Below are 20,829 nucleotides of genomic sequence, written 5' to 3'. Positions count from 1 at the left end.
TTTTTTTCTGCCTCACACTCTGAACTGTATTGGAAGTGATGCATGCCACTGGATGGTCATGCTAGCACACTGAAGAAGATCCCCTTCTTAAAATGCTAACCTCCACTTCCCATATTTGACAAATATTTTTCACTCTTTCAGTATGTGGCCCAATATTTCCCAAATGCTGGATCTCGGCTTTTATTCAGTATTCCCAGAATTTTCCACACGCCATCATATTTTGTCTTATTCAGTATCATTCTGCAGGAGGTTTAACAACACAAGTCTTGTTCGTTAAGAGCCACCTTTAGAGGACTCTAAAACTGCACACTGAGTGTGAAATGACCACAGATGCTATGCACAAACACAACACACTAAGAAAATACATCGCCAGCTGCCCGGCAGACACGGTGTAATCACAACCAGAACATACAATACCCACTCTTTTTTTTTTCTTTTTTTTTTGGGGGGGGGGGGGAGGTTTAGACATAATCATCAAACATAGTCAGTGCCCCCCCACACACACAGCCAAGGCAATGCCTAGCAGAAATGACTTTTGTTAGTGGCTTGAGCAAGAATTATGTCAAAGACAATGTGAAATGTGAAATGAATCAGACTTCTTCAAATAATCTGAACTCCAAGGCTATTCCCCCCCGCCGCGCGCACACACACACACACACATACACACACAAGCTTAACTTCACCCTCCTTCCTGGCCTGCCGTTCTGGCAATGACTTCCTTCTCATCTTTATCTCTCTCCAAGTCTTTTAGCAGCTTTGCTCTCTTCTCAGGGCCAATCCCTTGGGAAAGGAAATCAGTGCAATACTAGATGATGAGACTTCACCCTCAGGTGAAAAGGAAGGGAGAAAAAGCAGAGGGTGTGGTACTCTTTTTCTCCACCACACCCCACCCCTTGAGTCGCACACTCCAGTCCACTGCGGCTCAGGGGAGCACATCAGGCCCCCTTGCTCACCTTCCAGCAGCCTGGCCCAAAGACCAGCCAGCAGGCACTCTCTGCAGAAAACTTCCCTTAACGCAGGCAAATATTCAGGGAGTCGGGCATAATAAGGGGGTAGTTTGAATATACATTGCACGGAGCTCCAGGGAGCAAGTCTGAAAGGCACCTTTACACAGAGACCCCACAGACCTGCGCTCTCCATGGCTGCCCACCTTGGGTAACTGGCTGACAATTTACCGATCACCGCCGGGGGTGAGGGGGCGCTTAGGAAGAGGGGGGTACTGGAGAAGAAGGTTATTTACCTCCTGGGATTGCCCTCAGGATCGCGTCCCCGAAGTGGCTCCAGCTCAGGGCACAGCTTTTCCGAGCTCAGCCCGCATTCGGACCCGGGTACCCGCAGCTCTGCGCGCAGCCGGAAGGCGCGCCGGGACCCGACTCCTGTCCTCCGCCCCAGCCGGGCTCCTCTCCCTCCGCCGCGCCCGCTCCGCCACCCCGCGGGCACGCCGGCTCCCCGCGCTCGCCCTCCGCCTCCCGGCGCCCCCACACCCACCGCTCCTCCGCGCCCGCTGGGAGCCTCTAGCGGAGGCGAGAGGAACCGCAACAGACCTGCGGCGCCCGGGTTCGGAGGCCGGCGCGAGGAGCCAGCCAGGCGGCGGCGTGAGCTCCGCGCACCCCCAGCCACTGGACGAACGCCACGCCGCCCCCACCTGCCCACCTGCGCCAGGTTCACCTGCCCCCTGTCCCAGAGGTACTGACCGTGCCCACAGCGCCATAGGCAACGAGGGCGTGCGTCTGCGGTGCCGGGGGAGGCGGGGGGGGAGCTGGCAGGAAGAACACACGCGCCGTAAATCAGCCTGGACAGACGACCCGGCTGGATGCCTCTTTCCAATAGCTTCCCCAAAAAGTGTAAAGGCAGGACACTTCCTCGGGATTGCTGCCTCCCCCCTGGGCACTTGGCTGCACCGGCTCCTCTCCGACTTGCCCGCCCCAAGACATTCGCTTGGCGACTCCCGGAGACATCATCCTAACTTGGTTTAAGCTCCCCTCCATCCCCTCCCCAACATTTACGTTATTCTTCTTCCTGACAATTTAGGCAGCGGTGTCGCTGCCTCTTACCTTGAGATGCTGTTACTTCTCTTTCCTGTCCTTAAAATCCACAGCCGAGGCTGCGACGCACGCAAGTCCAGCGGCTTTTCCGTGACGCCCTCTCCCTCAGCTCGGCCGGCTTTTCCTTCCGAGGGGATCGGGAAGGGGTGGCGGTTTAAAGCTCTCACGCCGGAGGCGCCTACAAGTCTTCTCGCCAGTGGAAACGGACACGGGGACAACCTTGCTGGCATCCAACCCCTCCTTGTCAACGTGGCTTTCTATTTCATATTCTTCTTGAACCCCACAGGCCCATCATCAGTCAATTCCAGGGCATCGGGCAGGAAAGAAGCGGGTGTGCTCAGCTGTGGCCGCTCCTCTCTCTTGTTCTCAATATTCCCCCTCTTGCCTCCCCTTAATTTAGAAAATCTACTCTCTGCTCGGATGAGGTGGGGACGAGGCGGAGAGGCGCTGGAAGAAGAGCCACTCCGAGGCTCAGCTTCAGAAGCCCGTCTCCCTGGGTAGCCCTTCGCCCAGCTGCCTGCGCGGAGGAAACTTTGAGCTGACGCTGTGGCGGCCGAGCGGGGCTAGGCGGGCGCCGGGCGCCGGGCGCGGGGCGCAGGGAGAAGAGCGCCAGGTAAGGAGGCAGCTGCGAGGACTAGGGACACCAGTCAGGCGGCGGCGGGTGGCAGGCGGCTGGGTCCCGGCGGCCGGGCTCCGCGCGCGGGTTGCGCACACACGCACACACACGCGCGCACACACGCAGGCGCGCGCAGCACCGCACGCACGCCCAGCCCCGCGCCCGCCGCCCCAGGCCACCGGCGAGCCAGAAGTCCGGAGACGCGAGGCGGGGCAGGGGCTCCCAGGAGGCAGACGACGGGAAGACTCGGCCACTCCTCACTGGTTAGCCAATTGCTGTGGGAGGCGGTCGCTCGCTGCCAGCCCCGTCGGGCCACCTGCTGCGGCCCTGCCCTCTCTGGCTTCTAGGCTTCAGGCTGTTTCCTGGAGCCCCGTTACCCGGAGTGAGGTCGCCAGACTAAAGAGCCCAGTCCCCATCCCCACCCTCCAAAGCCACTTTCTCGCATTCCTCTCGCCTACCTGGGAAGTGGCTCTTGCCCAAAGCCGGGGAGTTTCGAGGGGGCTCCCCGAGGTCCTTCGAATAGAGGAGCCTACACATCGTTCCCTGGACACAAGCCCCTCTCATCCCGCCTCTCCTGCCAGCTCGTCACGAAGCATCTCCCCACGGAGCTCCCGAGGCTCGCGTAGATGGTGAAAGGAACTGCTCGGGAAGCGTGACCCCTAGCTTTTGGAGCCGGTCTAATTTAGGGTCTACGCTTATACTGTAAACTGGATGGTAGCAGGTGAAGGATTCACTTGGAGAAAGGGGCGGGATGAAGAGTCTGGAGACCCAGCCCCTTTAGCAGCCATTTCCAAGGTTTTGCTCCTGGAGTAGCCGCCCAAGTCTCCGGCTAGCTCTGCTCCCAACTTCTTTCTCTTCCTTCGACTGGTAGGAGGGATCACTGGGTACTGCACCGCTGGAGCGCCCCAAACCGGAGAGACTTCGCTCTCAGAAGCGGCCCAGGCCCGCTCACAACTCCCCTGGAAGAAGCTTCCCGGCCGGAGTTTGCTTACCCACGCGGGGCTGCTGGGGCTGCTGAGCTTGCTCAGGAAAGTAAACTTTTGCCCTCTGGTTTCTGATCACGGTTCGCCCTCGTGGTCTGCGAGGTCGCTTCCTGACAATTAACCAACAGAGCGTTACTCTGCCTTCCCAAGTGCTCGCCAGGCTGAGGATTGCTGTGGTTTTTTGCATTCGGGGGCTTCGCGGATCGCCACAGCTTGGGACCAGCCAGGAGAAAACGCGGAGTTGCGCGGCGTGGAGATAGCGCGGGTGTCCTTTGCTGCGGCGCGGGGCGCGGCGCTCCACCACCATCTCCATCCAGGTAGCTTCCTGGAACCAGGGGCGCTTGATCCGCTACGTGAGTCCGCTTCAAGTTGAAAGGCGGTGGGTAGACGTGGCCCAGAAGGCAGTGGGCAACCGCCGAACCCGGAGCCGCCAACTCACAAACGTGGAACCAAAAGACGATTTGGCTCAAAAGATGAAACTTGTGTTGATGGGAGCTCTAGCAGCGCGACTCTCGGCTCAGAAATCTCTCCAGAGCATTCGAAGGCCAGCGCTGCCGCGCCAAGGATCTGTGGACCAGTAGCTACGGGGCACACATTTGAATATCAGGGTTGAACTTGCATTGGATTCGGTGCGAGCTGACTCTGGAGGAAGCAGAAACCTAGAAGGATTGTGGACTTTTAGGAGGTGATGGATCGCTCCTGGATTAGGGAACCTCCGGCAACAGCCCCCACTAATTTGCATTGGTGCACAAGGCTCTCAGAGACCCGCGCGCGCGCAGGGAGTTGGAGTGCGCAGACCCAATGCCCAGGCTTTCTTCTGATGCAGTAAAGGGGATAATTTGAAGCTAAACCGCGGAGCCTGCATGAAGTGAACAATGAATTTGGTGGTGAGATGCTAATGGATTAAGACGCATTTAAAGAAATGTCTGTGGATATTAGTTTGCCAGGAGCGACTTTTTATGTTTCATATCCCAAGACGTATCTCAGATACTGACTTTTTGCAGCAGCGTTTCAAGTAGAGAATGTTCTCAGTGTTTTAAAACTTGATATAAATTTGTAAGTTGCCCGCTTGCCACAAGGTTTGATACTTCTTCCAATTCTCACCCTTATTCCTAATGAATAAGTAATTGTTACTGCTACTAAAGTGAAGTGGCAATAAGCATTATAATACACTATTTTCAACAAAAGACCGTCTAATTTAGGATTTCTGATTACATAAACCTATGAATTAACAGTAAAATATATGGCAGACTGTTAGACAAGAATTGGAGAAATGCATTCAAAAGACAACTCAATTCAGAGCTAATTCCTCTCCAGAAAGGTTTTGGCTTGGAATTCATTTCCTGGTTGCTGCTGAGGTGCAGGCCACTGGCTGCTACTAATGCCTTTCTTTGAAGTAAATGAAGATAGGTAATTTACACATTTCATACCTAAAATGTGTCTTATAGTACTGGAAATGTGGAAAGTCATGGGCCAGCCATGGCAGAGTCTCTACTTTGAGTTTTTGGCTCACAGAATGTGTAGGCAGCAAGTGCTAACCAGGGGTATGATATGTTTGACATTCAGACACCTTCAACAAAGTAAAGTGCCTGTGGACTTAGGGACCTGCTTCCAGAAGCATTCACTTCTCACTCCTCTTGAAAAAGTGCAGTTTTCTCAATGTGAGTGTGGGTGTGTGTGTGTGTGTGTGTGTGTGTGTGTGTTTTATTGTTGCAAAACCAAACTCACATTTGTTATTTGTTATACAAAAAAGGGGGAGACATAGAAGTCACCATTTCCCTGCCACTTTTCATACTTTGCTTTTATGAGGGAAAATAATTGATAATCAGGAGAAGCAAATCATGTCAGAGGATTCCCCTCATCCCTTGCACCCTTATATCCGTCTACATTATCAAGAGGAAATTGAGACTCAAAGGTATTGTCAGATCCAAGAGCCTTCCAAATACATACACCCCCAAATTAAAATAACTACTGCCTTGCTGTAGTGTTGCGTATTTCTATATATTCTTTGACAAATTAAAACTGAAGCTGATATATATGGTGTCTCATCCAGTGGAGACTGTCTTGAACTTTTTATCTCTTCAAGATAATTGCTATGTAAAATGTATCTCCAGGACTTTTTCCTTCCCTGTGTAAGACCCCCAGAGGGAGACCCTTACTCTATCTCACGGATCGACGGCAACCCCAATCATCCGCAGGAGGCGTCACTTGATGCAAACAGCAAGAGGCTTTATTCCAGCGCGCTGGGGCTCAACTCGTAACTCACACGAGCGAGGAGTTGAACCCCGAGCAGAAAGTCTTACAAGTATATATAGGCAAAAACCATACATCGGGGGGTTACACATGTGAGGGGGGAAGAGAGGACAAAGTCGCCAGGAAATTCCAACAGGGCTCGTTAATAACATGTTTAATTACAGGGCCTAAGTTTTCAGTCAACAGTCCCATCCGGTAATCTCATGTCCTGCTTTTCTTATCTGTCAGAGCACTATTTGCTCTGTCTGCTCTTAGCTCGGTGCTGTTTCCTGGGACAGGTTTAAGGGTCTTGTTCCCATCACTGGCGAAGGGGGAAGACCTTGGAGATTTAAGATAAAACGGACAGCTGTAAAAAAAAAAAAACTTTACTCTTTCAGTTAGGGTTTGCTTTTTTTTTCTGAAGCTCCATTTTCTATTGTTGCTTTTTAATCTCTGGAGTTAAGAAGTTCAGGATTTGCCCAGATAAGATAAAGTAAACAAAATTCTTTACCTTTCACCTGGAGACAGCCTTTCATTTATTAGTATGCTGCATTATTATAGATTAAAGTTATTCTTTGTTTACTGGTATGCCTTTCCCTCTGCACTGTGAGCTCTGAGAGCAAGGATGGTGTCATATACATTGTTGTTCCTCAAAATCTAGTACAGAATCTACCACTGAATAGATGCGTATACTAATAATGATGATAATGATAGCTACCATTTAAACTACTATGTGATTTATATACATTTTCTGTTGATCCTCTTCAAAACCTACTGACCTAAATTCTGTATCCTCAAATTATGGAAAAATTACCCAAGATCACAAAGGTATTTTGTTGCAAATGAGTTGGGATCAGAACCTATATCTACTTGACTCTGAAGTCTGTACTGTTAACCACTTTGTTCTATTCAAATGGTGAAACATTACATTTCCAATTACTCAAAGTTAAATGCTAAAGAAACAAATATGTCAAATTTAGAATGTTCTTTGGCTCTTATGTAATTGAGTCAAGTTTAGGAACATCGGAACAGTGTAGTTCTCTTATGCTAAAATAAGGTACTATCTTCTAGGCATTATTACCATGAGAATACAAAATCCTGAGTTTTATGTTTCCTTGAAGGAAGGGGGAGTCAGGCCACTGTGAATTTTACTTTGCAGAAAACTTTTCATTATATCTATGTTGATACATATATGTAAAAAATAGAAGGAAATGCTATTATAAAATTTCAGTTATGCAATATGAGCAAGTTCTAGAGACCTGCTATAAAACATTGTGCTTATAATTACTGTATTATACTATATTGTGCACTTATAATTTGTTGAGAGAGTAGATCTCATGTTAAGTGTAACTACCCTAATTAAAAAATAAAAACAAGTACCTGGGAACACAGAGGACATTGAACATAGAGAGGCATAGGAACAGGCCACAGAGATGCAGTTGATATTTCTAGAGGCTTACATTACAAAACTTAGTTTTGGAAAAGAATTAGGAAGTTCTCTTCATACTGATGGTAACAGAGAAAAAGAGGCCTTATCTCCCCCAGTTGCTGTGGGAGTAGGTTTCTTGGGGTACCACTGGAATAAGAATTTCTGGAGGCACCTATGGGAGGATGAGATATAGAGAGAAGCTTTATTTCCATGTAATTACATCCTGGGTCTCCAAAGTCCCATTTCATTTAGTCTAGTCATAGAAGAAGTATAGCTGGGGCTTCAACAGAGGCAAGTGGCCAGAGTTTCCTTTCCACGTTGGAGCTGGGTCCAGTCCAGCATCAGGCTAGCTTAGCTTGTGTTTCCTGCTGCCGTCCATCAGTTCATTATGTTGGGGGTCCATGTGGTCCATGGCGAATGCAAGGAAGCAGAAATGAGGGAGCCCCATGAGCTAAGAGCAACGAAGACTGAACTTTGCTTAGGAGATTATGTATTCCCAAATGTACTGGCCCTTGCAGTGGACACGCCCATTCTGGCCAATGATCTCTGTTCCCAGGTGTGATTGACGAGAAAGTACCTTCCCTATGTTACCACAACTTTACTGGACATGCTTTTGCCTTTCCTTTGTCCAGTCCCCTTCCCCCAGCTCTCTAAGAGAATAGGCCAGTGGTTCCCCGGGTAGTGCTAAGATAGAGCTTCCTGGTGAAGCTGCCCAAGTGACATGCCTATAACGTTTAACTTCCCTCTTTGCTCCTTTCCTATTACTAATAAATAGCTAATTGCAACGGTACACTTACATGGAAAGGTCTCCATGATATTTTTAGGTGAAAAAACCAAGGTGCAGAAGACACCAGAAATTAATAAAAGTGGTTAGGGTTGAGAGGTGAGTGAACAGATGGTGTTAAAGTTTGAGGTGAGACTTTATATGTTCTTTTGACTTTGGAGCCCTGTGAAAATGTATCCTATCAAAAGAAGAAAAAAGTGTTTTTGAGGGTTGCATAGAAATAAAAATATTATAACAGATGCATGTCCTCCATTGTTTAAAAAAAAAAAAAGTTAAAAGGTAAGTGGAAGATGTGATCCATTTACTCACTCACTCCCTTTTTTTTTTTAAATAAATCTTTATTCAGATTATTACAATTATTTCTCCTTTTTCCCCCCATAGCTCCTCTCCACCCATTTCCCACCCCACCTTCTGCCCTTACCTCCCCCACACTGTCCTCATCCATAGGTGTATGATTTTTGTCCATTCTCTTCATGAACTCCCCATACCCCTTTCCCCCTGAGAATTATCAGTCCACTCCCTTTCTATGCCCCTGATTCTATTATATTCACCAGATTATTCTGTTCCTCAGGTTTTTAATTCACTTGATTTTTAGGTTCGCTTGTTGATAGATATGTATTTGTTGTTCATAATTTTTCTCTTTACTTTTTTCTTCTTCCTCTTCTTTAAGAATACCTTTCAGCATTTCATATAATACTGGTTTGGTGGTGATGAACTCCTTCAGCTTTTTCTTATCTGTGAAGCTCTTTATCTGCCCTTCAATTCTGAATGATAGCTTTGCTGGGTAGAGTAATCTTGGTTGTAGGTTCTTGCTATTCATCACATTGAAAATTTCTTGCCACTCCCGTCTGGCCTGCATAGTTTCTGTTGAGAAGTCAGCTGACAGTCGTATGGGTGCTCCCTTGTAGGTAATTAACTGTTTTTCTCTTGCTGCTTTTAATATTCTCTCTTTGTCTTTTGCTCTTGGCATTTTAATTATGATGTGTCTTGGTGTGGTCCTCTTTGGATTCCTTTTGTTTGGGGTTCTGTGGGCTTCCTGGACTTGTTAAGTCTATTTCTTTCACCAGGTCGGGGAAGTTTTCAGTCATTATTTCTTCAAATAGGTTTTCAGTATCTTGCTCTCTCTCTTCTTCTGGCACCCCCATAATTCTGATGTTGGTACGCTTGAAGTTGTCCCAGAGTCTTCTTACATTATCTTCAACTTTTTGGATTTTTTTTTTGCTTTTTGCTTTTTCGGTTGAGTGTTTTTTGCTTCTTTGTATTTCAATTCTTTGACTTGATTCTTGTGTTCCTCTATTCTGTTTCTGGGTCTCTGTATAATATTTTTTATTTCAGTCAGTGTATGTTTAATTTCTAGTTGGTCCTTTTTCATATCTTCGAGGGTCTCGTTATATTTATCGGCCTTTTCTAGGATATTCTTAAAAAGTCTTATAACCGTGGTTTTGAATTCTATATCCAGTCGTTTGTTTTCCTCCATTTCTTTCGTTTGTGATCTGATTCTTTGACCCCGCATTTTCACTGATTCCCTTAGTTGGTAAGGTAGATATTTGTGCTAGGTTTCCAATATGGCCCAGTGGGTCTGCTTCCCCAGTTAACCTGAGGTGGACACTCTTGGTGCACCCCTTTGTGGACTGTGTGTACAGCCTTGTTGTAATTAAGTCTTTATTGTTGTTGGTATCACTGGGAAGAATTGACCTCCGGGCCAGTTGGCTGTAAGGATCAGCTGTGTCTATGCTGGGAGAAGTTCGGTGCTGGAGACAGCCTTATAGGATTAGACTTGCCAAATTGCAATAGGCTCTGTGCTCAGCTTGGATGGGGTGGAGTCTCAGTCTTGGCTTCCCGTCAGCCTTGCCCTTGCGCGCATGTGCGCTTTCAGTCCTCCGCCTTCCCCAGCTCGAGTCTCCGCCTGAGAGTCCAGACTCCCCCCACAAGAGCGTGGGTCCCCAGGGGCTCGCCTGGAACTGGGCTTCACTGCAATCAGAACTGGGGCTCAGTGCCGTCAGGAGCCTCTGACTCCCTTCCACTAGGGAAAGCCTGTGGCAACCTCCGCAGCCTTTGTGCGCACTGGCCCGCGCGCGCATTCAGACTTCTGCCTTTCCCAGCTCGAGTCTCCGCCCGCGAGTCCAGACTCCCCCCGTAAGAGCGTGGGTCCCCAGGGGTTCGCCCGGAACTGGGGTTCAGTGCAGTCAGAACTGGGGTTCAGTGCGGTCGGAGGCTTCCTTCCCCCTTCCGCCAGAGAAAGTCAGCCAGGCTCTCAGCCGCCCTTCCTCTCTGCGCGCACAAAGCCCCTTTGCCGTACCTCCAATTCTCTGTGAGCTTTTCTTTTTCCTTCTAGTTGTAGAATTTTCACTCAGCCAGCTTTCCTGTGGTTCTGGATGGTGTCCGTTCTGTCTTTTAGTTGTAGTTTTGAAATTGTTGTGCGAGGCAGCAGTTTAGGTGTTTACCTATGCCGCCATCTTGGTTTCTCCAAACCTCACTCACTCCCTTTTCCAGGGAAAAACCTTGGGAGAAAAAAGTGAAGAGAAGTGTCTTAGTCATCTTGGGCTGCCTTAACAAAATGCCACAGTCTGGGTGGCTTTAAGAGCAGACGTTTATTTTTTATCATTGTTCTGAAGGCTAGAACATGTAAGATCAAGGTGCCAGCTGATTTGGTTCCTGGTGAGAGCTCTCTTCCTGGCTTGTGCAATGCCCCATTCTTTGTATTTCCTCACCTGGCCTTTCCTTGAGGACGGGACATGGAGAGAGAGGGCAGGGTGGTGAAAATTCCTCTTCTTACAAGGCTCCTTATTTTATCCCGAGGGCCCCACCCTCATAACCTACTCTAACCCTAATTACCTCCTTATCATCCCATCTCCCAAAACCATCACATTGGGAGTTAGGGATTCAACATATAAATTGGGGGAAGGGTCACAAGCATGTGGTCTATAACAAGAAGTGACCAGGTCTAAGTCTCCTTGTCAATTGGACCTCTTCTGGAAAAATGGACTGATGACATTTGCTATGAAGAATAAGCCTATCATTGAAGTGTCCTTAGCAGGATGTCTGTGGCTAAGGACGACCTATAACAAATATAAACAAGGTATAGGAGGCATCACTCTCTGGGGAAGATCATGTAGGCTGTCTAACCCTGAGGTATAAAATCTCTCATAATTTGAATGCTTCCCACTATGTAAGAAACACCACTTACCTTTTTTGGGCTAGAGTAACATGTCTGCTACCAGAAAGAAAGACCTAGAGAGCCATTCTTGATGAACCTTTTGTTTGTATCCTTGAAATTATTTAGTTTAGGTAGATATTGCTTATGATATCTGATTTGTGGCAGTCTGACTTGAAAAATCCAGTCTTGTGTGTAGCTCAGAAAGTTGGTGGCTTCATTAAAAGTTCACCCAAACTTGACTGAACATCTTTTGTGTAATAGACACTATTGTAAGAGAACTAAATGTATTGATTCATTTAATACTAACAGCAATTCTAGTAAGTATTATTACCTCCATTTTATAAATGAAAAGTCACAAAGAGGTCAAGTGACCCTGCCATGGTCACACAACCAACAAGTGGCACAGACAGGGTTCGAAGCGTGACTATCTAAGTTCAGAACCCAGGTTCTATATTAGCTGTAAAGCCTGTTAGAGGAAGACTTGGCTGTACTGTTCATCACAGACTCCCCAAACCATAAAGAATGCATGACTCCTAACTGAGGGGAAAAAAAACCAAAAACATGAGCAGAGGAGTGTAACACTGCCTGAGTACCCTCTGTGTGCCATGCTCTGTGCTAATTACATAATATATGATATCTTACTTGATTTGCAGAATACCCCATGAATGAGGCAATATTACTATCATTCCACTAATTATTAATATTAACCTGATTATTTTCCCAAGGTGTCACATCTATTAAGTTCAGAACTGAAATTGAAACCCAGAACCTATTGCTTTTTAACTATTACACCACATGACCTTTAATTTAATGGTATTTTAAATTACAATGTTGTATTTGCAACTAAGTCACATGCTTAAAATTCAGTAATCATTATAGTTTTTCCAATTCAAAATACCTGCTACAACAAATAAACAAAAACTAACGATACAGTTGGAATAAATATCTCAGTAGTTGGAGTGTTTTGCTGAAGAAACTTCCTAATGGTCAGTGATTTACCAAACCTGCCATCCTCCTAAGATAAGTGGGTACCCTTGTGACTTTAAATATATATATATATATATATATGTATATATATATATATATATATATATATATATATATCCTATCTAATAAAAGAGTAATATGCAAATTAACCATCACTCTGCTACACCCACCAGCCACGCCCACCAGCCAATCAGGAGCGAGTATAAAAATTAACCCAAACAAGATGCTAGTAAATTTGCATATCCAGGAGTAGAGAGAAGACTGAAGACAGCGTAGAAGGAAGCCAAGCGTTGCAGAAGGGTGAGAAGCTATGGAGAAGCAAGCAAGTGGGGCTGCGGAGAAGTGAGGGAAGCAGGCGGGGCAGGGGAGAAGGGAGGGAAGCAGGCAGGGCGGCAGAGAAGGGAGGGAAGCAGACCACTGCAGGAAGCCCTATTGCAGGAATCTTCAAATCGTGTGTGTGTGTGTGTTATTGATTTGAGAGACAGAGGAAGGGAGAGGGAGATAGAAACACTGATGAGAGAGAAACAGCCATTACAAAATTTCAAAATGGCATACACTATTGCACATTAGAAAAAGAACACAACCAAGAGAAAGCTTTACTTTTACCCTGATTCAAGTTTCCCTTTTCCTGAAATCCTAAACATAAAGCAGCCTTTAACATGGGAATGGAAGAATGAGTCAGAGTTGTCATCTAGGGGCCAGCTATTGATGGGGCTCATGTACCCAGCCAAGGAGTTTAAATGCACCCTGATGAAAATGGTCATCGTGTAAACAATTTACTAGTATCTCTACATTAATGCATCACTATGTAATTATTAAACTACAGATTCTCAAGTTAGACCCCCTGGGTTTAAATTTTGGTTCTAAGACTCTCTAGTTGTTTAAACTCTTCCAAGGATAATCAAAGGTATCACAGGGGCACATCGGAGTAAAGCTCTATAAGGGGAAAAGATGAGGAATGGAAATTCTGAGAATGTTGCTCAGAGGACTACATTCTAAGCAGAATCACAAAAGTTGAGTTGGCAGTATCCTTAACATAAACAGGGAGGCAGAAACCTATGCAAAGTTTTTGAAAATGGGATGGGGGTGGGAAAGAGGTAGGAAGGGAGAGAAGAAGAAAGGGAGAGTTTGTTACCTTTGGAGTAACTGCAGAGGGTGAGGTCTAAACTAAAGTTTAAGAAACAACTCCAGTAGTCAGAAAGTATTTGAAGATAAGAGTAATTAATTTAAAATGGAAACATTAGGATGGATCCTAATCCAACCTGACTGGTGTCCTTATAAGGAGGGATTAGGACACACACAGAGATATCAGAGGCTCTTATTCACAAAGGAAAAATGGCATGATTGCAGCTGTCTGCAAGCCAAAGAGAGAGGTCTCAGGAGAAACCCATGAACACCATAATCTTGGACTTTCATTCTCAAGAACTATCAGAAAATACATTCCTGTTAACAAAATTCCTATGATATTTTGTTATGGAAGCCCTAGCAAACCAATACAGATGGGAAGATTAACTATGAGATGGAATTGGAGAAGTCAGCCTCAAGCTACTGTGTTGATGGACCTTGCTAGCTACACTTAGGGTGCATGAAGAGTATTGCAAAAAGCTTGGGTAAATTGTTTCAAAAAAAGCTTGGGATAACACGAATAAGCTCATTTTCCTAAAATCATGTTAGAGGAGGAAGACTAAAGGAGGGCAGATGGAGCTAATTAGAAATTAAAGATGTGGCCTGACCTAAGGCAATGAAAATAGATGTGGAAAAAGTGTAGAGATTGCAGAGATGAAGAAGTCAGGGTTTATGGATTGATCTGATATGAGTGGGGTGCAGAGGGACAAATATAGGACCAAATAATAGTACCCTTTTCCAAGATTGGAAACAAAGGATCGATTTTTAAAAAGATTTTTTTAATTGTGTGTTAGTTTTTGCTAGTAGATAATTATAAGTGATGATTTAAGCATAGTCATAGTGACAAATACAAGTGAATCACAAAAAGATTAAAAAATTAAATAGCAACTTAAGAAAACAAAATAAGATGTGTCATAAGCAGTATGTAATTAAGCACAGATGCTTGATTTAAAAAAATAGGTAAATCAACGTAGAGATGTGAAATTTCCTAAACTGGAAGATCAAAATAGGATTCCTAAAGGTTGGAGCTGGTTTTTCAAAAATAGAGGATTTGAGAATATGAAGTTGAATGGAGAGATAGAAAAATGAGTAAAGATAAAATGAACGAAAGCATGGTGAGACCGTGAAAAGAATAGTCATACATAGGAAATACGAATTAGTAGATGAGTATAGCTGGAAGTGGTTTCAAAACTCCACTTAAATGAAATTGTAAAGAGTTTTGAATTCTGTGATAAATATGGAGATATTTATCTTGAGTATATTGGGGATACATCACATATTAATTAGTAAGAGTTAGGTTTAGTTGTGAATAATGCCTTTGCTTAATTATTATAGTATCTATTTCTCCAGTAGAAAAGAAGTCTGGGGGTGAGTAGGCAGGCCTTGTGTGGTGGCTCCATTGTGTCATAGTCACATACCCTGTGGTTGTCTTGCTGCTTAAGGCTTCTATTCTCAAGGTCATTTTATGTTATAAGAAGTCAGCTGAAACTCCAGTCATCAAATAGAGTAGGATGGAGGGAGATGAAAAGGCAACTTCAAGAATGTTCCACACAATACTTTGGCTAACACATTTTCCCCAGACTCTAGTCATTTAGTCACCAGGACTATAAGGCAGACTAGGGGAGATGTTCCCTCTTAGCTATGTGGCACACGCTTCTGCTGATAATCGGAGATGGCTTACTGAATGCTAAAGAAAAAAATAAATGTTCCAGTTGGACTCTATCCATTCACAACCACTGGTTATTTTTGACTTAAGTTCATTTTCTCAGAATAATTAAATAATTATGTTCTTGTTATTATCCTTAAATTTCTCTAGACTTCTTTTTTACTCCTTGTGTTCCTTTGTCTCAAATTATAAGCCTTTTTTATCCTCACTAAATTTTATCTTGCCTAACTAGTATCAAACATTAATGTAGTGGAATATTTTGTGTTTTGCATACACACAAGTGCAGAAAAATAGATTTTGAAGTGTTTACATTGATAAAGCATTATTATACGAATAATATAATCCAAAGTCTAGAATAATGAAATGTTCATGTTATCACAGAGAGGTGATAATATTAAAAGTGCACAAAAGTAAGCTTCTGTCACCTTGAAATAGTACAGCTTCTAAAATATTCTAACCAATTTCTTTTTTTCCTATTTCTACATCCACAGAATTGTGTCTCTTAATAGAATATACTTCTGAAAAAAAATGTTGCTAAAATTTTATTTTCAAGCCAGTACCATAGCAGAAAGCATCAACGAAAAATTTCACTCTTCATTTGAATATTGTATAACATGCCTCAACTCTTTGCCAATTGACGTTGGGTTTTCTAAAGCTTTGCAAACATCAAAAAGACAAAGCACAGCTTCTATTCCAAGAAGTGTTCTGACAGCAAGATGAATGTGAGTCTTGCTGAAAGGGTGCCAGTTCGCAAGTGTTCGTAGTGGGCAGATAAAGCAGCAGATGGATAGACTCAGTTTCCCACTGTGTTGACAAATTTCAAGAAAGCAATGACCCACTTGCCCAACACAGTGAATTATGGGGGGGAGAAAAAAAGAGCAGATGGTAAAATTGTAACAAATACGTTTTATTTATTTTTCTGGGATACAAGTTCTTTTTTTAAGCTCTCTCAATGAATGCTGAATAGGTTTCCATTGTACAAACAATAGATACAGAGGGGGTAGGTAGCACTAGTTTTAGCCTCATCTCCAAGTTAATCAACAATATTTTCCTTTTTTTTCTCACTAAACTTTAAATTCTTGAATTACAACCTGATCCACAAAATCTTAAATGGTAGGTGGTCTCCTTCCCAAAGAGATTATGGTTTTCTCTTTCTTTTCTCTATCAAAATAATAATAAGACATGGCCTCACCTACTGTACTCAAATAATTTCCATTAAGAATTGGTTACAAGATATGAGAGGGAGGATAATGGTTGCCTATGTGAAATACACAGTGATCTAAATTATCTAGAAATGAATTACCCATACTTCTTAAACAAGATATTACTGTTCTCAGAGAAGAGGACAATCAAGTGTACAGCAGAAATTCAACAGATAAACTTGTTTTGCTTGGTCTAAAGCAGGGGTGGGCAAACTTTTTGACTCGAGGGCCACAATGGGTTCTTAAACTGGACCGGAGGGCCGGAACAAAAGCATGGATGGAGTGTTTGTGTGAACTAATATAAATTCAAAGTAAAGGAGCAGAGGGGAGAGCAAGAGAACCCTCTGCTCTTTCAGCTCCGCGGGCTGGATAGAACAGCCGAATGGGCCGGATCTGGCCCGCAGGCCGTAGTTTGCCCACGGCTGGTCTAGAATATTCAGCACAGTCTCATGTATTTTTATTGTTATTCATTTGTATATACACCAGACCACAGTTTCATAAGCTTTTATTTATATTAACTAGAGGCCCAATGCACAAAATTCGTGCATGTGGGGGTGTCCCTCAGCCCAGCCTGCACCCTCTCCAATCTGGGACCCCTCCAGGGATGTCCAACTGCCCGTTTAGACCCGATCCCAGTGGGATCAGGCCTAAATTGGCAGTCGGACATCCCTCTCATATTCCAGGACTGCTGGCTCCCAACTGCTCGCCTGCCTGCCTTCCTGATTGCCCCTAACCACTTCTGCCTGCCAGCCTGATCACCCCCTAACCACTCCCCTGCCAGCCAGATTGATGTCTAACTGCTCCCCTGCCAGCCTGTTTGCCTCCAACTTCCCTCCTCTGCAGGCCTGGTCACCCCTAACTGCCCTCCCCTGCAGGCCTGGTCACCCCTAACTGCCCTCCCCTGCAGGCCTGGTCACCCCTAACTGCCCTCCCCTGCAGGCCTGGTCTCCCCCAACTGCTCTCCCCTGCAGGCCTGGTTGCCCCCAACTTCCCTCCTCTGCAGGCCTGGTCCCTCCCAACTGCCCTCCCCTGCTGGCCGTCTTGTGGTGGCCATCTTGTGTCCACATGGGGGCAGGATCTTTGACCACATGGGGGCAGCCATTTTGTGTGTTGGAGTGATGGTCAATCTGCATATTACTCTTTTATTAGATAGGATAGAGGCCTGGTGCATGGGTGGAGGCCAGCTGGTTTGTCCTGAAGGGTGTCCCGGATCAGGGTGGGGGTTCCCTTGGGGTGTGGGGCGGCCTGGGCGAGGGGCCTGTGGTGGTTTGCAGGCTGGCCATGCCCCCCGGCTACCCAAGCGGAGGCCCTGGTATCTGGGATTTATTTATTTTCTACAATTGAAACTTTGTAGCCTGGAGCGGAGCCAAGCCTCTGCTTGCTCTGTGGTGGCAGCCATTTCTGTTAGGATTTATTTACCTTCTATAATTGAAACTTTATAGCCTTAAGCAGAGGCCTAGGCCAGCCAGGGTGTGCGGAAAGCTTGGCTTCCTCCATCCCCAGGGAAACCCAAGCCTCCCTCCTGCTCTCTCTGTGGCTGCAGCCATCTTGGTTGGGTTAATTTGCATATTCACTCCTGATTGGCTGGTGGGCGTGGCTGGTGAGCATGGCTGGTGGGTGTAGGGGAGTGATGGTTAATTTGCATATTACTCTTTTCTTAGATAGGATTCTTGGTTTGTGACATACTCTCATCATTGTTCTATGGCCTACTTTATAAAAATTTCTTAATTTGTTTTTCATAATAATGTAATAAGCAATCATAAATTCATTACCTATACCAAAAGTTGAGGGTCTCAAAAATAATTTAAATCTAACCTTGAGTCCTCCCATTCTGTAACTAACTAATCTTTCCTTCCTCAAACATTTTATGTTCATCATTAATTTCCCTATTTGATTTGTTTTCCTATATCTATATCTATTCTAAAAATAATTTAATCTATTTGTTTAATTTTATACAAAAGTATCATGCTTTGTTTAATCTTTGGGGGCTTATATTTTCCATATATTGTTATTTTGTATGTAAATTGTAGTCTAGCTGTAATTCTTTATTTTTTTTTTTATTGCACTTTTGTGTGACCATATCACAATTTATCTACTTTCCCGTGATGGGCATTTAGGTGATTTCTACACTTTTGCTATTGTGAATAATTTTGCTAATCTTTCTATGAACCTCTTTGTATATGTCCCTGATGTACTTGCATGAGTAGAATTGTTGAGTCATAGAGGATGTGCTTGCTAGACAATGGAAGAAAATATCAAATTATTTTTCAAAATGTTTGGAGAAATTTTCATTTTCAGCAGCAATGTATAAAATACCATGTGGATATACAACACCTCCAATATATGATTTTATGAGACTTATTTTTGTCAATCAAAATGATATATAATGATACTTTGGGGTGATATTTACCTGCATTACAGATATCAGTTATGAGCCTTATCATCTCTATATATTTGTTAATATTAATATTTCCTTGTCTGTGAAATGCCTACTCATGCATTGCTCATGCTCATTATTTGTACTTTTCTTATTGAGTCATAAAGGTTCTCTATATATCTTAGATCTGATTTTTTTTGTCAGCACTAAAACAAAATATTCTAATTTGTAATTGGTCTCTTCTTTCTGTTTAATCTTTGATTACCCTAAATGTTCTTGATAAAATGATGAAGCTTTATTAAAAAGGAATTAAACCAAATAAATTCATCTTACATCTTATGAATGGGGCACTCCTAATCTGTTTTATCAGTCTTAAAAATACAATATTAAATAATGTGGCATTGTGTATTTTATTTACCTGAGAAATGATCGATGATTGAAGGAAGATTAGTGCTATAATAAATGGAAATCAATCATTGCCAGTTGCCAACTCAACAGGAAACATGCATAAGTGGTAATCATTTCCATGATTGTACCCATAGTTTAAGAATGTCCTCACTGCTCACTAACACATACATGACAGTTTTAACCCAAATAAAACATCTTTGGAGAAGATATGTGTTTATTGCTTCTAAGACATAAGGGAACATTGCTTCTACTACTGCTCATTATGAATAGTAGCAACCACATACTAGTAAAGCAATATTTGAAAACAGCATTGACTATTCTGAGTCATTTACTTTAGCCATAGTATTATAAAGGACACCTTTTGAGTTTAGATTTGTATATAGAAATGTTACAAATGTTATTTTTTTACCTCAAATATGTAGGTTTTTATTGCATGTTTTATGATTGTGTTTTTTTTATTTATTTTGTTTGAAGTATTACAAATAGTAGTACATATGTCTCCTTTTTTTTTTCCCCATTGACCTCCCCCCGGCCTCCCCTTCCCCCCAGTACATGCCTTTACCTGCCCCCCCCGCACAGTGTCTTGTATCCATTGGTTATGCTTATATGCATGCGTACAAGTCCTTCGGTTGATCTCTTACAGCCCCCGCCCCACAACCTCCCCTGCTACCCGCTGTAGTTTGACAGTCTGTTCAATGCTTCTTCGCCTCTGTATCTATTTTTCCCTTTTTCTTTCCTTTAAAAAATCTTGCCTCTGCAGACTAGAAATAAACATATAATAACAAAAAATGTTTGAGTCCCAATTTCAATGTCCAACAGTTCTGAGTCCCCGTTTCAATGTCAAACAATTCCTTATGTGTACATGTCAGCAATGATATCTGGATGGTGGGCACATGGTGGCAATGCAGGTCCGACCCTCTCTGGTTTGGTCCTAGGCAACCTGCTACGTCGCACAGCTGCTGACAGCTAGTGCGGCAAGGAGTCGTCAGCGTCTTCCATCTCTGGACTGTTTCTCCTCTTGCTAGACCACCAACTTACACCATACACAAAAATAAACTCAAAATGGATAAAGGACTTAAACATAAGACGGGAAACCATAAAAATACTAGAGGAATCCACAGGCAGAAAAATCTCAGACATGTGCCTAAGGAACTTCTTCACTGATACTGCCCCTAGGGCAATGGAAACTAAAGAGAAAATAAACAAATGGGACTACATGAAAATAAAAAGCTTTTGCACAGCAAAGGAAACCATCAACAAAACAACAAGAAAGCCCACTGCATGAGAGAACATATTTGCCAATGATATCAATGATAAGGGTTTAATCTCCAACATTTACAGGGAACTCGTGCAGCTTAACAAAAAGAAGATAAACAACCCAATCAAAAAATGGGCAATTGATCTAAATAGACACTTTTCGAAAGAAGTCAGAAGGAAGGCCAAGAGACATATGAAAAACCTGCTCAAAGTCACTAATCATCAGAGAGATGCAAATCAAAACAACAATGCGGTACCATCTCACACCTGTCAGAATGGCTATTATCAACAAATCAACAGACAAGTGTTGGCTAGGATGCAGAGAAAAAGGAACCCTGGTGCACTGCTGGTGGGAATGCAGACTGGTGCAGCCACTGTGGAGAACAGTATGGAGTTTCCTGAAAAAACTAAAAATGGAACTCCCATTTGACCCAGTGATCCCACTTCTAGGAATATATCCCAAGAAACTAGAAACACAAATCAGAAAGGATATATGCACCCCTATGTTCATAGCAGCACAATTCACCATAGCTAAGATTTGGAAACAGCCTAAATGCTCAT

The 20,829-nt window shown here is 44.0% G+C and overlaps 1 protein-coding gene across 4 annotated transcripts in view; it reads right to left on the bottom strand.

Moving 5' to 3' along the window:
• Nucleotides 1-4,775, bottom strand: part of LINGO2 (leucine rich repeat and Ig domain containing 2) — a 1,294,764-nt gene extending 1,289,989 nt beyond the window's left edge. For 3 of the 4 annotated variants that reach the window (XM_080667984.1, XM_080667985.1, XM_080667981.1), the window contains exon 1: nt 2,055-4,775. The gene's annotated coding sequence lies outside the window, so the exon portion shown is untranslated. Of the gene's footprint in view, nt 1-1,240; nt 1,439-2,054 lie in introns of those variants that run through there. The other variant, XM_080667983.1, reaches the window with a different exon arrangement.
• Nucleotides 4,776-20,829: the final 16,054 nt, after the last annotated feature.

Source organism: Plecotus auritus, assembly GCF_963455305.1.
Source record: "Plecotus auritus genome assembly, chromosome: 5".
NCBI classification, from domain to species: Eukaryota; Metazoa; Chordata; class Mammalia; order Chiroptera; family Vespertilionidae; genus Plecotus; species Plecotus auritus.
This window is presented reverse-complemented; position numbering and strand designations above follow the sequence as displayed.